Source organism: Papio anubis, chromosome 8, assembly GCF_008728515.1.
Source record: "Papio anubis isolate 15944 chromosome 8, Panubis1.0, whole genome shotgun sequence".
NCBI lineage: Eukaryota > Metazoa > Chordata > Mammalia > Primates > Cercopithecidae > Papio > Papio anubis.
Genome location: NC_044983.1, coordinates 16,638,689 through 16,655,030, shown reverse-complemented (window position 1 = coordinate 16,655,030; position 16,342 = coordinate 16,638,689). Strand labels below are relative to the sequence as shown.

Here is a 16,342-nt window from a genome sequence, read left to right as displayed (position 1 = left end):
TTCAGTTGTTTAAATCCCAGGTTGCTTTGAGTACAAACAATGCTTCATGGTGAGCCAAATTTACTGCTCTTTCTATGCCTTAGAAACTGTCCAAACACTGACAGTAAATAATTAGAAATTCTGGTAAATGCATGGGTTCAGGGTTTAAGAAAAAATCTACAGAGAGCAAGGAAGCTTCCATCTTAGCCTGTCAGAAAAAAGATTCACTTTTACTTACAGCAGCAGACTTGACCCAGAATGGGCTCTCGCCATTAACTGCACTCTAAGGTGAAAGCAGCAAACTTGACTCAGAAGGGGCTCTCGCCATTGACTGCGCTCTAAGGTGAAAGCAACAAACTTGACTCAGAAGGGGCTCTCGCCATTGACTGCACTCTAAGGGAAGGCGTGTCTTGTTTTCGACTGAATCTGTAACCTCCAAGCTGTGGCTTGAAATCTAATCTTACTTATGAAAGAGCCTTTAAGCATTTATGAAAGAGCCTTTAAGCATGACAACTCTACATTGAGAAACTCACCATCATTTCCCAATTTCAAGAAATAAATATCAGAAATAGCCACATTTCCTTATAAATTAACTTTTCTCTGTTTTATTCAGTTCCCATTTTACTGAAAAATATTTAATTGATCTCTGTGCTTCTGGTATATTGGGAAATAGATCAAGTTCTGGGGCAGATGGATGTTTTGTGTCAGATGTAAAAATTTACAAGGCTCCAAACAAAGCACAGTTGGTTGAGCTGTTCTGGAAAACACCTGGGCCCCTTAAGACACAGAACCATTAAAGAAATTCCCTTGACAGCAATGCAGTTGGCCCTAATGTTTCGATTTTGTGTTTCTTCAGCTTTAGAAACAACAGCTAGAAGAAGATGATGCTGTTTATTTCAAGATATTTTTCATACAACATTTAAGATGTTACAGATGCAACATTTAAGATGATTACAGATGTTAACATAACCCTTAAGTTGAGCTGGACCTGAGTAGGGAGAGGAAGAAGATACTGCATCCCAAGTCTATTAAAGTCATGACTGGGCTGCAAGAGATTTACTACAGAGGAATTGCTGAAGGTCGGGTTAGTAGCTGGCTTTCAGGTCGTTGTAAAGCAAGGTAGAAAACCAGCCGACACAATGCCAGTGAATTTTATGTTGCCAGCCCACGTAATGTCAACGTGTTTTCTTTGGCTCACCTAATGTTGTATTTGTTTTAATTGTAATTTAAATGTGTTTAGGAAAGACAGGCCTTGTCCTTCCCACCATTCCCTGTTATTAATATATCACATCTGATAGCTTTCTACAGTTTGTGTCATTGCTCTGGTCCCTGAAGGCTTTTGAGTTTGCAAACCCTGTACTAGAGGCTACAGCCAGTTTTATATGCATTAAGTATTAGTTAGATCTTTGAACATGGGCTTGGAATTAATAGTCCCTTCAGTCTCAGAAGGAAGATACTTCCCCGTTATATGTGTTTTCAGGTTCCAATGCAGCAGAAAAAAAAGAGAATGTCCACTTCCCTCATGACTGAAACCAAAGACTTAGAATAAAGGTCATTTGACTTAATGGACTTGAATTCAGCTGAATACCCACTCCTGAATTGCAACCCAGAGTAGCATATGCTTATGGCTTAAGACAGTTAGGGCCCACACCAACCACATGGCTGGGAAATTCAATTTTAGAAACAACAAATGTCCACTATAACAAAACTTATAAATTTCTTGGGATAGAATATTTTCTTAAAAATCTAGGACATTCTTGAAACATGATGCACCTTTTTCTGAATTTCTATTTCTTGGTGACGTTTAAAACAGCCTGATTCCTTCCAAAATTGATATATTTGCAAAAAAAAAAAAAAAATGCATTCCATTCAAAGTCATTAGGAAAGCCCAAAACCATTCGTATCTGGAAGCACGGATAATATAAATTTCAAGTTGTAAACCTTTCGTTTTACTGTTGGGTGTCATGTTGCATAGTGAGTAGTGTTGGGTGGTTTATTTCCTTATGAGCACATTTTCTGGTTGTGCTCCTAGCCTTATTCCTCAGATTGTTTATTTGTATTTGTCAACATTGGGGAGTAATTTTTCACGTTAGGGGTCATAATCTAGATCAGTTTTCCTTTCACAGGAGCAGTGCAGAGGCATATCTCAATACAGTGCCAACTGTCACAAGGCAAACCCACCCTCTGAAACAAAATTTTCTAGCTATTAAGCTACAGGGGGTCTGGATCATAAAAGTGCAAAGATAACCATTATTTCCCTTGTTCTTCCTAGTGAAAACAAGGGAGAAATTCTGTTAACCTACTTAAAGAAGATCAGTAGCAAAAGTCTGAATCTTAGTAAGTCACTCTAGCCTGGAATCAAATGCTGTCTCCTTCACAGAAGACATGACAAAGGTGATTATATGTCTGGATCTGAGGAACTGAGATAGTGTAGGTTAATAGACTTCTTGGGGAAATTTAAGACTTTTCTTTTTTTCGTGGGATGCTAAGTACAGATGGTTCCCAAATTAAGATGGTTTGACTTACAATTTTTTTGACTTGATGATCGTACAAAAGTGGTATGCTTTGAGTACAGTATTTAGTATATTACATGAGGTGTTCAATATTTTATTATAAAATAGGCTTTGGGTTAGATAATTTTGCCCTCCTGGAAGTTAATGTAAACGTTCTGAGCACATTTAAGGTAGGCTGGGCTAAGTTACAATGTTCAATAGGTTAGGAGGTGTGAATGTATTTTTGGCTTACGATATTTTCAACTTAGAATGGGTTTATTGGGATATAACCCTATCACAATTCAAAGAGATTCTATATTACAATCATGAATCAAAAGCTAGAGATGTAAGGTCAACAGTTTATGTATACCCTGAGTCCAGTTAATAATACAGACTTGATCCTTGCCTTGTCATTTGGCGTTGCATTTTGTATTACATAATGAAAGAGGACTAAGAGCTCTGAATTTTAATCTTTAAATGATAACAGCTGTGTTTGAAGAGAAGCGGTGCCTGGTAACAGGATTCTTTGAGCCACATTTTTAGTAGATGATTGCAAAGAATTAGGGCCATACCTGAGAAGGAAGAATAAGCAGCCAATCATGTGATCTGAAATGACTCCCTGTCCTTAAATCCCTCCTTCATCAATCGTTTACTGTATGCCTGAAACACCTGCTCTGATAACGGTCACTCTTTTGGGCGAAGGTATTATCTGCAGGAAAAGGACAAGTGAGCTGAGAGATAAAATCATAAAATTTGAAAAAGGACTCGATTGAGAATCCATGTTAGTCTTGTCATTGGTGTATGTGGCATGATGTTATCCTTCATGAACCTCAGTTTCCTGCTTATAGAAATGAGATGGGATTAGGTGAATTAGCTGATAAGGCCATTCCAACTCTATATTTTCAGGAGAATGACAGATTAACACCAATTTGCTTTGGATTATGTCACCTTCATGAAGATTTCTAAGAGTGTTAAACATAGAACAAAAATATTTCCGTTCAGGAATGTCAGGTGATATAGACCAGTTCCTTTCATTTGAAGTAAATGTAAACCACCTATATGTGAATTTAAATTTTCTAGCAGCTACATTTAAAAATGGAAAGAAACAGGTAAATAGAGTGACTTCAGCAAGATGGCAGAATAGGAGCTTTCCGTTGTCATCTTCCTGCAGAAGCATTGATTTAGACAGATATCCACAGACAAGAGTACATTTGTGGAAGTCCATGAGTCCAGTGGAGAAGTTTCAGCACACCATTAGATTATAAAATCTGAGAATAGGGCCAGGCGCAATGGCTCATGCCTGTAATCCCAGCACTTTGGGAGGCCGAGGTGAGTGGATCACCTGAGATCAGGAGTTCAAGACCAGTCTGACCAACATGGTGAAACCCCATCTTTATTAAAAATACAAAGAAACCCCATCTCTATTAAAAATACAAAATTAGCCAGGTGTCGTGGCACATGCCTGTAATCCCAGCTACTTTGGAGGCTGAGGCAGGAGAATCACTTGAACCCAGGAGGTGGAGGTTGCAGTGAGCCGAGATCGTGCTACTGCACTCCAGCCTGGGCAATAAGAACGAAACTCTGTCTCAAAAAAAAAAAAAAATCTAAGAATAGACAGAATAATGAGTAGAAGAAGAACGGTTTCACTTCACCTATGTCACCCCTACCTCAAGGCAGAAAGGTCACTGCCAAGAGAGCCCCCTGCAACCACGACCTTCAATTTCTTCCACTGGAGAAAGTGGGAGGGTAATGAGTGAGTGTCTGGCTCCCCAAGACATGCTGCCTAAAAGACCAAACTGTTTCCCACCGCACTCAGAATATTAAGGCAATCAGCACAGCTGAGTGGTTGAGAAAGATTGAAAGTAGGGAAGAGAGACTGGAGATTTCTAATTGCTCTGTAGACCTCCATCAGAAAGTTCTCGCCAAGCTGCATGGGATGCCTCACCTACAGACCCCTTCCCCCAGCTGGTCTACGGGCACTCCAAATGCTCCATGCACCTCACACCCACATCCCCACCCCAAGCCAGCTCCCAATGCATGTACAAATCATCTTTCATACAGTCACTGAGCTCAACTCTATGGGATTCAGAGAGGGCACACAAATTTGAGCATCACAGGACACTGGCCTAGGGCATGCAAATGGGAGGCTCTCAGCATTCAGTCTTGCAGGATCAAGAGAACACATACAATGTAAGAATTACCCGCTAATTGGAATGAGAAGTATAGAGTAGACATGTCCATAGAAAAAGGTCTGAGAGAGCCTCAAAATCCCTAGCTCAGCTATTTGGAGAAAGTATTTCTCACCCAAAGACAGTAAAGACTGAAGATAACTGCTTCTTCTAATGCAAAAACAGCAGTGCGAGACGTTAAGTAACACAATTCTGTAAAAATCAAAAAACTTCAATAATCTAGTAACCAATTTCAAAGACATGAACATCTATGAGTTGCCTGAAAAAGAATTCAGAATAATTATTTTAAGAAAACTCAGTAGGCCACAGAATACAAAGACAAGAATACAAGAGTTCATTGATTCCTCAATGAAATCAGGAAAACAATACAAGAACAAAAGAAGAAGTTCAATTAAGAGAAATTATTTAAGAACCCAAACAAAAATTCTGGAGCTGAAGCATATACTGAATGACACTTTAAAAATGCAATAGAAAGTGTCAACAGCAGATTTTATTATGCATAAGAAAGAAGCTGTGAACTTGAACACATGTCAGTTAAAAATATCTAATCAGAGGAGGGAAGAAAGGAAAAAGAACGAAAAGGAAGAAAGAAATTTACAGGATTAATGGAAAACACCATCAAGGGAGCTAATTGCTGCATCGTAGACGGTAATAAGGGGGAGGAGAGGGAACGTGGCAGCAAGCATTTAAAAAATACTTATTTAAAGACTAAATACTTCCCAAATCTGGAGAAAGATATGAATATCCAGGTACATGAATCTCAAAGACCTCCAATCAGATTCAACCCAAAGAGGAATTCACCAAGACATATTATAATCAAACTGTCAGAAATTAAACACAGAGAGTCTTGAAAGCAGGAAAGAAAAGGAGTTGAAAAGTGATATCTGCAAGATGGCTTAGACATACCTGGCACTTATGCCCCTCACAAAAACAACAAAAACTCAACTAGAGTGTCAGAGGGGAAGCATTAGAGTGCAGCAAGGGAGTGGTGAGATCCCTCTAGTGTTCAGAAGCCCAGGAAGGCAGCATAGGGAGGGTGATCGGGCACCCTGCCTCTGCCAACTCATGTTCCCTGCTGAGATTAGCTTGGAGTCAAGAGGGATTACCCTTTGAGGGCAAAAGGTGAGGAAAAGATCCCCATCAGCTTCCATTGCCACTGAAGACACCTGCAGTTCTTACTGCAAGAGTATACCACAGCCATAGCAAGCCCTGAGCCTAGTTTGGGGAGCTGCCTGTAATTCACACAGCTACATTGCTTCCGATTAGGAGCACATGTTGCGCATCCCTCACTTTACCCTCTATGTAAGCTGCTGCAGTATGGTACCACCTTAAAACCAGATCCACTGCTAGAGTATGTCCTGCTCTGAGGGCCAGTGGCCTCTGTGCACCTCCGATCTTGGGTCTCCACTGTCATTCCATCGAGCTTACATGGGTGGGTGCCCAGCACTAGGGCCCAGGAACAACTGCGGACTCAGATCCTGCACATGAGACAAATTAATCCCAGGCTGGCTTAATTGCTGCAAGCTCATGCCCCTGGCTAGAGAAACAGCCCAGATGACTCACCAAAGGCAGACCTGCTCTTGAGCCAGCAGAACCACCATGTTCCCTCACCTCCAGCTGGAGGTACAAGCCAGCAAATATGTCCCTGGCATTCATATCTCCGAACCATGGAGCAGCAGTTGTAGCCTCTGTAATTTAGATGTGGAATCTAAAAATCTCAAACACAAAGAAACAGAGGGTAGAAGGGTGGTCACCAGGGGTTAAGGTGGGGGTTGGAGGGAAATAAGTAGATGTTGATCGAAAGGTGCAGACGTACAGTCGTAAGATGCGTAAGTTCTGGAGACCTAATATACAACATGGTGATTGTATTTAATAATAACGTATTATATACTTGAAATTTCCTGAGGATAATAGATCTTAAATATTCTCAACATAATGAATAAATAGATGAAACAGGTGAAATTAATTATAGTGAGATTTTTTTTTAATTTTACATAAAATGTCCAAAATATTTTACATTATTTTTTCCATACAGAATCTTCAAAATCTAGTGTTTGTTTTACACCTACAGCATAGCTCAATCCAGTCTAGCCCCATTTGGCATGTCTCATAGCCACACATAACTTGTGACTCACTGGCTGCTTGGGTTGGAAGGTACTTCACCAAGACGAGCTCAGAATTGGACACGGACTCGTAAGATGACTACTTATGGTACTTCCCATTTAAAGGATCACTTAAACTGGAAATTCAGAAAGTTTAAAATTACTTCAAGGCTGGGCATGGTGACTCACACCTGTAATACCAGCACTTTGGGAGGCTGAGACGGGTGGATCACCTGAGGTCAGGAGTTCGAGACCAGCCTGGCCAACATGGCGAAGTCGCTTCCCTACTAAAAATACAAAATACTTGGCAGGCACCTGTAATCCCAGCTACTTGCTGAGGCAGGAGAATTGCTTGAACCCGGGAGCTGGAGGTTTCAGTGAGCTGAGATTGCACCATTGCACTCTAGCCTGGGTGACAGAGTGAGAGTCCATCTCAAGAATAAATAAATAAATAGACTATTTCAGGTCCAAAAGGAATAAGTAAATGTTGGTGATGAAATGTCTTAGGAGATCACTGGGGAAGGTAGTTTAGATCATAGTTCCTTCTGCTACTCCTCAAATCACACTGTAAGGATTTCCTGGAAGGACTGACCCTGTCCCATTAAGCCTGGCGTTAGCCCTTCTAGAGCTGTGAGTGTGACACACAAGCTGTCATGGAAAACTCTGGGAACATACTTCTAAGGGATACCCGGTATGACTTCAGGGAATTCCAGTACAATCAGAAGGAAAAGCAAAGTGTAAACCAAAAGATTAAGTATGTGCCCTATATTAAAATGTCGCCATAACAAGCTCCCTTTTTTGTTTTAGAAGATATAAGTTACATAGGGAAAAATTTAGTGAGTGACAAACTTTTATCCTTAGGCATAATTTAGTCTCTTACCCAGATAGCAGTACTTCTTTAGCCCAGATTGCTTACCTTGGGTAAGTAGAAGCTTAACCTTCTATCCTTGTGTTTCAGAGGCTTTTTTTTTTTTTTCCATTTTGCTGAACAACAAACTTGGTAATCCTGTTAATCCAATCAGGGTGTGTTTTCTTTCTCAATTTTATACTCAGCTATAGTCAAAACCATCACAAGGCCAAGCTGGGTAGGACCTTTGGGAATAGCCAGAGCCAGAGGCCTTGTGGGTGGCAGATCTTCATAAGGTTGGTCTCTTTGTGGGTTGGAACCAGGCAATTTGTTTCTAGAGTTTTCCACCTAGAAAATAAAACGTGTGATGTTTTCTAAGTAAGCTTTGTAGACTTACAGAATGTTGATTTTAGTTTTGAAAAAGAGATGAAAAGCTGAATACTTATACAGACTGAGTTGAAAGAAAGAATTTTGAGAGCTAGAGAAACGGTGTAAAGAATTAGAGAAATCATAGTATTTTTAAGTTAGTTTTCAGCAGGAATTACATACTCTTCTTAACAACTCACTTCTCCTCCTCCTTCTCCACAAAGATGACAATGTTGTTATTCAAGGGTAAAAGCACCTGCTTTCTACTCCTAGTCTTGGCGACTGATTGGGCCCTGAGGAAAGGAATAGCAGGGCCTGGAGGTGGGGAGCGTCTACTGGTGGTCACTCAGCTCTCCTTCCTGTCTGAAAGGCCTGTCCAGGAAACTCCACAGGGGCAGTGAAGAGTAAAGTAGAGCTGAGTCCACAGTCAAGAGCAGATTCCTATGAGAGCTTCATGGGGCAGGGCCTGGGAACAGAACACAGACAAATGAAGCTCTCAGAACACTTTCTGCAGACCCAGGTCTCCTGGACTGTTCTAATGTTGAGCTCTTGACTTCTTCTGATTGTATCATTGTGTTAAAAAGTCAGCTTTTTAATTTGTAATTTTTAAAAAAAATGAAAGTCACAGAGTTCATTTAGAGAGCAATAGGGTAGAAAGGGAGAATGAATCAAAAGAATGGAATTCACACTTTCTTTGGATTTACCAGAAAGCCATGAACACAAACTATATAAATAAAAATGTGTGGTTATTTGCTATATTTAGGCAGTAGGTTACTACTGTATTCTGAAGCCTGATACGGGAGTAGCATAGAGAGGGAAAAAAAAAAGAAAAAAAAACCCTGAACGTTTTCTTTTTAAAAATGTAATTTCCAGCATAGCTTTCATGTAGGAACTCTGTTTTGCATGCAGTTGCTTTCTTAAGTCAGTAGGTAGTGGTGGGTGGGCCACCTGGTCAAGGAGAAAGTCTCTGCAACTCAATTCTGCCATCATCCTGTAGTACGCTGAAGGAAAATGAACAGTCCTTACTTGAATAAGCAGTTCCTTCAGAAGCTCCTTGTTTTGTTGGTTTTTCTTTCTTTTTTTTTTTTTTTGTTTATTTCTTTGTTTTCCATTGTAGAGATCTAGGAGCAAACTGTATTGCTGTGTATATGACATTATTGCTTTTCTGCTCATTTTGTCTTAAGATGACCTTTTGCCCTGTCTGCATGAGAAAATGAAATGTCAGGAGGAAATGTATTCAGGATTTGATTGCTAGAGCAGTGAGGTCTGAATGCAAATAGGAGCAGTAAGTTAAAATTGCAGCCCAGTTGTATTTTCATTCAGGTGGTTACTATTGTATTCATGTATCAGAGGTCAAAAGAAGACATTTTTCTATTAAATGGGATATAAAATGGTATGCAGGGCTCTGGAGAGAAACTATTCAGTGAGATCCATGTAAATATGTGTGTGGATATGATTAAACTACTTTTCAAAGAATATCAATAGTTGTAATTTTTTTCAAAACGCAATTAACATTCACCCCAAGTAGCAGCTTACATGGTCTTAGACACATCAATTTTTATTTACCCCTGGTAGGCATTGATGCTAGTGAAAAGGGATTTTTTTCTCTACATATTTGGAAAGTATTTATTTATTTATTTAATTTTTTTTTTTTTTTTTTTTTTTTTTTTTCCGCGGGGACAGAGTCTCGCTCTGTCACCCAGGCTGGAGTGCAGTGGCACAATCTTGGCTCACTGCAAGCTCCGCCTCCTGGGTTCAGGCCATTCTCCTGCCGGGCTACATGTGCCGGTCGCCACTCCCAGCTAATTTTTTTGTATTTTCCTTTAGTGGAGACAGAGTTTCACTGTGTTAGCCAGGATGGTCTTGATCTCCTGACCTCGTGATCTGCCCGCCTCAGCCTCACAAAGTGCTGGGATTACAGGTGTGAGCCACCGCACCTGGCCATATTTGGGAAGTACTTTTACAGATAATTGAAGATCAGCTTAATAAATACAAAAAAAAAATTGTAATAAGGAGGGGTCACACACCGAAGAAAGAATTTTACTTTAGTAGACAAAGACGCCATTAAACACTTGAGTTGCTTTTGGCTCTTAGTGGTCACAAAAGGCTTTATGAAAACAGCAAATTGTAATTAAGACAGAGAGCCCACTGAATGGGCCAGGTCCAGGAAAACAGTACATAGATGCTTGTCAGCAAAGATTTGCCGTTGCAGTTGTATTTGGTAAAATCCCATCCCAAGTTGTTTTTGTGATAGTGGAATTATATTATGCTTAGACTGCTGGAACTGTGTTTACCCTGTTGGAGCACTCCTGAGGAAGGAAGCTGAGTGTGCAACTCTGAGATTATTTAGAATTGACCTGAGAGTGAATCTGCAGAGACGAAGATAAAATCTTTAATAACATAACCAAAGGTAGCAAAACTGTCCCTGAGGCACACTATTTCTTTGCAACTGTCTGCCCTGGTAAATGAAAGACACATACCTGAAAGGGCTACATTACGAAGACTGAACAACAATTTGGGAGAATGAATTAAGGCGACTCTTACTAGTTAGAGGCATTGTCAACAGCAGGCTACCTGACTGCAAGACTCTTCTTTTTACGGCCACCATGCTTTCCATGGACTCATTGTTACACATCCCATCTCATTTTGAATGTGCCATATCTGGAACTATGTTAACTTTTGTGTAGTGATTACTTTGTGGCCTGAAATTATATTAGTTAAAGCATCTTTTTGCTGTTTCAGCTTCCCTTTTCTACCATCTGTCTATAAAAAATTATCAAAGTGAAGATATAGTACTTGAATATTGTTATTATTTGTTTAGTACTAACAGCAGATTCCCTCCTGAATTCATATTGATGAGGCTAATATCCTCTGACCCTGGAACTTAGAATCTTAGGTTAGTATGGAATTCTGTATCGAAAAGGTAAATGAGCTCCTGATACATTACATGTCAGTTTCATGTGAGAATGATCAGGCAAGTAGATTCCAGATATAAATAATCCTTCACAAATCCTTATGTTTTTAATGTATGCTTTTAGAAGACAAATGTAGAGGCTTCATGTTGTAATGAATTGTAGTGAGACCTATTAATTATCCAAATGAGGAATCATTGGAGACTACGTATAGTGGTCCAGTTTCTCACTTTATTGTGAAGCTCAAAGTGGGCAATAAAAACTATTCTTCATGTATTACTACATAAGAGATTCTCAGGGCTGGGCAAGGTGGCTTACGCCTGTAATCCCAGCACTTTGGGAGGCCGAGGCAGGCAGATCACCTGAGATCAGGAGTTTGAGACCAGCCTGACTAACATGGAGAAACCCTGTCTCCAATAAAAATACAAAATTAGCCAGGCATGGTGACGCATGCCTGTAATCCCAGCTACTTGGGAGGCTGAGGCAGGAGAATGGCTTGAACCCAGGAGGCAGAGGTTGCAGTGAGCCGAGATCGCCCCACTACACTCCAGCCTGGGCGACAACGGTGAAACTCCATCTCAAAACAAAACAAAACAAAAAAAAGATTCTCAGAAAATGGGTCTGTGTTTTAGGGACCTCAAAAGTGTAGTATAACCTAAGTTTCTCTTTAAAGACAGAGAAAAAGCCCCAGTCCTAAGAAAGACAGGCTGTACCTCAGTGCGCTGTTGAGGATCTGCCATGTGTGGTATCTTGACAACAGAGGTCAAGAGGATGTGAAGCAGAAGTGGACAAGCCTTTGCCATGTGGTGCCTTACGAGCTTCAATACTGACAGGGTCAGACCTTAGCATTTTTGTGAAAAACATCATTGGAACAGTGGGATACTGAAGATAAAGGTGTGTTCCCAGAGGATCCTGAATAAGGAATACATCAGGCTTCTACTATCAACATATATATCCATGTTGTTTTTCTTTTTCTGGATTTACCATATTACGAGTTCAAAATATATTTTCTACCGTATATGGAATAATGTGTTCCTCCTCTTTCTGTTCATGCAGTCAGTGATGCTTATTCTTTGTCCACTGTGTGTTCTCAGCCCTGGGGATATATTAGTAAACAAACGCAAAGTCCTTGCCCTCATGTGATGGTATCTAGTACTGGGGGGCAAAGGAGGAAATCAAAGGTTTTTTTTTTTTTTTTCAAGTAAAATATAAGGCTGTCAGATGGGGAGAAGTGCTAAGGAAAAAGTAAAGCAGTGAGAGTAGGTGTTCCAGTTTTAGATTTTGATTTAGATTTTGCCAGGAAAGGCCTCAGTGTCACGGTGATGTTAGAGTGAACACCTGAAAGAGGTGAAGGAGGGGAGGGAGGAAGTCCTGTGGGCTTCCGGAAGAAGAGCTTTTTGGACAGAGAAAAGCAAGTTCCATAGGTCCTTGAATAGGAGTGTGTGCCGTGGAGGCAGATCCAAGCCCAGGGACAGAACTGAGAGACTGGGCCAGGGGAAGGGGGTGGCACATGGGTTTTCTAGGCCATTTTAAGGATTCCTGGTTTAGAAGGATTTTAAGGATGAGAAGCCATTGGAGTATTTTGGGCAGAGCTGACACACTCTGTCTTGCGTTTCAGCAGGACAGTGTGTTTTGAGAGGAGTGCACGTGGAGGGCAGGGAGGGAACAGGGAGAGCAGTCAGGTGGCTGTGGGAGGAACGCAGGCACAAGGTGATGAGCTCGGTCCAGACTGGAAATGGGAGAGGCGGTGAGAAATGGTGCAGTTCTGAAGACAGATGGACAAAACTTGCTGACCGAAAGGATATGAGGCATTAGAGAAAAGAAAGAGTGAAGGAGCAAAGCTTTTATTGTCGAATTTCCTTCTTCACCACTTAAGAATTATCCCTAAGCTTTCTTCTTAAGTACTATCTAATCATTTCCTAGAACCTGAAAGTGGTTACAGAGACAGGCATATCTGAGATACTGCAGGTTCAGTTCCAGAGTACTGCAGTAAAGCGAATATCACAAGCAAGTCACCGAGATTTGTTTCCCAGTGTATATACAAGTTATGTTTAAGCGTACAGTCATCCATTAAGTAAACAGTATGTTTATGTTTTTTAAAAAAAATGTATGTACCTTAATTTTAAAATACCTTATTGCATACCACCTTCTATCAGAATAGCAAAAGAAGCTGCTTTCATAAACTGTCCTAGCAGACTTCTATTTACACGTCAGGGGCCAAATCTGTAACACAGGGCAGCAACGGAAACTAACAGAGACAGGGTCACGCCTGCTTTAAACTATAATTCCTCTCATGGGGCTGGGCACGTTGGCATTCTTAATAAAGATCAAAGTTCCGTTAGCACGAAAGAAGAGGCTGTTCAGGAAGCAGGACACACTGTCTGCCACAATATGATTGATGAGCTTCTTGGGTCCAAGTTGACCACTTGAACACTGATGGTCGTTTTCAGTCTCTGAGCTGGTGCGTCAAACCTTTAAAAAGTAATTTACTGGCTGGGCGCGGTGCCTCACGCCTGTAATCCCAGCAGTTTGGGAGGCCGAGGCAGGCAGATTACGAGGTCAGGAGATTGAGACCATCCTGGCCAGCGTGGTGAAATCCCGTCTCTACTAAAGTACAAAAAATTAGTCGGGCTCGGTGGTGCGCGCCTGTAGTCCCAGTTTCTCGGGAGGCTGAGGCAGGGGAATCGCTTGAACCCGGTAGATAGAGGTTGCGGTGAGCCGAGATCGCGCCACTGCACTCCAGCCTGGAGATAGAGCAAGACTCCGTCTCAAAAAAAAAAAAAAAAGTAATTTACTAATAAACTTCTTGCTGCTGCTTTACTTTTTCTACACACCAGCTTTCATTTAAAACTTAAATTTCACTGTTGGTCTTAGGAAAAAAGATGCAAATCACATCTTCTCTGAAAGGAAGAAAGGAAGTAAACCCTCCCGATGATGTTGTTGCATAATTAAGAAGTATGACCTTCCTACTGCCCAGAAAGAGAATACAAGGAGAAATCAATGAAGAGAGAAACTTTAAGTTATGTTTCTTGCCGCTGCTCTCCAGAGCATCATTCAGAGTTATTTTTCTTTACTCTGAGACAATTTTATTTTGTCCTCAAATCCTCTGGATGGCATTTACTTACGTGGCTGAGTCTGTAATCCTCTAGAGACTTGGCTAAAACTAATACCTGCTGAATAGTCCTGAGATTAAAGTTATGTTTTCCTAAAATGTTTTGAAGAGGAATATTTGGTTTGGTTCAGTAAAATGTAGACTCAGAGACTGGTAAAATGCAAAGCTACATTACTGGGTTTTTTGTAACCTCTGCCCCTATAAGCCTGTTTTAAGTTAGAAATGGAATACAGTATTTGCAAACCCATCAACCCTCGAAGGCTTCCTTAACAACAGGGCAGGCTTTGTCTTCTGGCTCCCTTTACCCCCTTTTCTCTGCTTTGTCTTTTCTTCTGGTCTGATGACTCATGCACTGCCACACCTTTGCTGTGCCTTTTGTTTGTTGATTGACACACCGATGTAATTTATTTTAAACAATAGCTTTGCAGCTGGAGCTGTAAAATGAGTGGATGAGGTGGCTTTCCTTCATGTATTTTTCAGGTGGATTTTCCCAGTAGTATCAGTTGCTTCAAAGACTAGTGGGAAACTGTCCCTATCACCTTCTCTCCTTTTGTCCCGTTTCAAGTGATCTAAAAATTTTCTCTTCGTTCTCTTTTCATTGTGTAAATGCTCCAGCTTCATGAAATTGTATGCCTTACACTGGTTTCCTAAATCTATTTTTATACTACCTTCAGACTATGTTATTAAACTTTGTTTCTATTGGGAGTAGTTCTTTTCTGTATTTTAATCTTGCCACCAGGCAGTTTAGGAGTAGATTAATTAATAAATTCATAAAATGAAAAGGAGTTTAGAATATTTATGTCCTGTGAATATTATCTTGTTCAGTCCTCTCATTTCACAGTGCATGTACTGATGTGTGATACTGATGACATTTTTTGCTAGCAAATGCCCGGATGAAGCCATCATGTAGCCTTCCGAGACAATGCTTAGCATGTTATTCTTTATTTTGTTACTTCTTCATTGGAATTAGAATGTGTATTTAGTAATGCTTTAAACTGCAAATAACAATACTTGATAAACAGTGGTTTAACCCACAGGATATTTATTATTCATACTTAACATGATTCCAGAGGGAGTAGCCTTAGGGTTGGATCCAGCTCATCATGTCAACATGGCTGTCTCCGTCTTTCCATTTTTCCTCAGGCGTAGCATGTTGTCCTAGTTCCTCATATCTACTGCCCAAGTCATGGGGCAGCAGCTTTAGGATTTGTGTTAAGGAGGGAATAAAAATAAGAGGCTAGGCCAGGTGTGGTGGCTCACGCCTGTAATCCCAGCACTTTGGGAGGCCAAGGCGGGTGAATCACCTGAGGTCAGGAGTTCGAGGCCAGCCTGGCCAACATGGTGAAACCCTGTCCTTGGGCGTGGTGGTGGGTGCCTGTAATCCCAGCTACTTGGGAGGCTGAGGCAGGAGAATTGCTAGAACCCGGGAGGCGGAGATTGCAGTGAGCTGAGGTCACGTCACTGCACTCCAGCCTGGACGACAGAATGAGACTCCATCTCAAAAAAAAAAGAATGAGAGGCTAACCCCAGTGACTTCTCCTTAAAGTTTGTCCCTTTTATCAGAAAGCAAAATCACTTTCCCAGAAGCCCCCCAAAAGACTCTTCCTTACCTCTTACTGACCACAATATCACATGGCCCAACTTAGCTACAAGAGAAACTGGAAAAGTAAGTATCTCTGGTTTTATTAGTCTTTGTAGTGAAAGGCATGTAAGAGTAGAGGGAGTTGAGAATGGCCTTTGGCCAACCAACAGTGTCTGTCAGAGTACTTATCCTAAAATCTGTATACATATAATCTGTATTTTCATATCAATGAAGCTTAACAGCCATGGGTTTTGAACTCAGATTGCCTTGGTTCAAATCCCAGTTTCATTTCTTCCTTTGACTTTGAACTTCTCTTTGCCTTTGTTGCCTTAACTGTAAAGCAGGGATGGTAAGTTATCAGTGTATGAATATTGTGTGAATGACCTGTTCTTAGCATGTTGGCACTCAATAAATGTCATCGGCAACCAACGCTCACACCCCACTTGAATACTGGCCAACCCCAGAACATACTGAATGTCTAGCAGCTTTTTCCCATTGTTAAACCAAACAGCTTGGAAAGGTAGCACTTCTAAATTACTAACTTAAAACTGACACATACAAAACCCAATTTGACTAGAAAAATCCCTAAGATGGATGTATAGTCAAAACAGAATTTGCCTGCCTTTGTTGGGACAATTTATAACTGACATGTTCTTTGGTTTAGAAATAAAACACTTGAAACTTTCTATAAATTCTTCATGTGTTGAGGCAGGATGGTGGAATACTTATTTTGACCAGAATATATCAAATTAAGAATCTAA

The 16,342-nt window shown here is 40.7% G+C and overlaps 1 protein-coding gene across 6 annotated transcripts in view; it reads left to right on the top strand.

Annotated features, from left to right (window-relative positions):
* PSD3 (pleckstrin and Sec7 domain containing 3) overlaps nucleotides 1–16,342 on the top strand; it is a 704,060-nt gene that overhangs the window by 677,822 nt on the left and 9,896 nt on the right. The gene's annotated exons all lie outside the window — the stretch shown is intronic.